We start from the raw sequence: 1,381 nt of genomic DNA, 5'->3' as shown, positions 1-1,381 counted from the left end.
CTTGGTGCATAACAAAGTCTTGATATCTGGATGGTAGTTGTCTCCTCTTTTGAAGATATACGAGGTACTGAGGATGCTTCTTCTACAGTTTCGTCACTATCAGAATCTTGAAGCTCAGGCCCCACGGGATCCTCATTCTGACAGGACTCACAACTATCATCTACTGATAAAACTTCAGTGGGGCTAGCTGGGAGATCACAAAGGGTATCCCCAACCACATATGCAATATCATAATCATCCATCATAATATCCTCCTCTATATCCTCTTCTGATGCTGGTGGTGGTGTAGGGGTTCGTCGGCGACGAGGTTTCGGCACTGGAGCTGGTGTTGTAGGCTCAGGTAAACCTATAGGTACAGACCCTATAGGCAGTAGATGGTTACGGTGCAGTTTCCTATCATTACCTTTACCATTCTCCATAATTACCTCATAAACTGGAACATCTGGGTTTGGCTGGTTGATGATGTACACATCTTCTTCCCATCTGTCCGCAATCTTATGCCTTCCCTCTTTGAAAAACAAACGTTTTACCAAAATCCGGTCCCCTTTCTCTAAAACAGAATACTTAGCTTTCTGGTCGTAGTTCTTCTGTTGTTGTTGGGACTTACCAATCTCTAAAGAAGCTGCGTGATACGATGTTTCTAACTTCTTTCTCAGATAACTCACATACTATCCATAAGATCTTCTCTCCTCTGGGTTAACTATCCCCAGGATAATGTCTACAGCCAAGTGAGGTTTTCTACCGAACAACAACTCAAACGGGGAGAAACCTGTGCTGTCATGACGTGAACAGTTGTAAGCATGTACAAGAGATGGTAAATATGACTTCCAGTCGGTCTTTTCTTCTGGTTTCAACGTACCTAGCATGTCTAACAATGTCCTGTTAAACCTTTCACACATCCCATTACCACTGGGATGGTATGGAGTAGTCCTAGATTTCTTCATTCCTGACAGTTCACAAAGCTCGGCAATGATGTTATTCTCAAAGCTACCTCCTTTATCGCTATGTATACGTTGCAGAAAACCATAGTGTGCAACAAAGTTGTTATAAAACACTTTCGCTGTTGTTTTTGCTGTCTGGTTGGTAGTGGCATATGGCTGAGCATATCTAGTGTAATGGTCAGTAATAACCAAGATGTTGCTAATCTTACCCTTACATTCCTCTAGACACAGATAATCTAAGCATACAATTTGCATAGGTTGGGTGGATTTAATGCTAACAAGGGGTACACGAATATTCGTTGGCGACTTCCTCATCAAACATCGTTGGCAACTCTTGATGTAGTCTTCGACATGGGCAGACATCTTTGGCCAGTACACTCGTTCTCTTAGTAAAGATAAAGTTCTATCACGTCCCATATGTCCAACATCATCATGCAAAC

This window comes from Lottia gigantea (assembly GCF_000327385.1).
Source record: "Lottia gigantea unplaced genomic scaffold LOTGIsca_160, whole genome shotgun sequence".
Taxonomy (NCBI): domain Eukaryota; kingdom Metazoa; phylum Mollusca; class Gastropoda; family Lottiidae; genus Lottia; species Lottia gigantea.
This window is presented reverse-complemented; position numbering follows the sequence as displayed.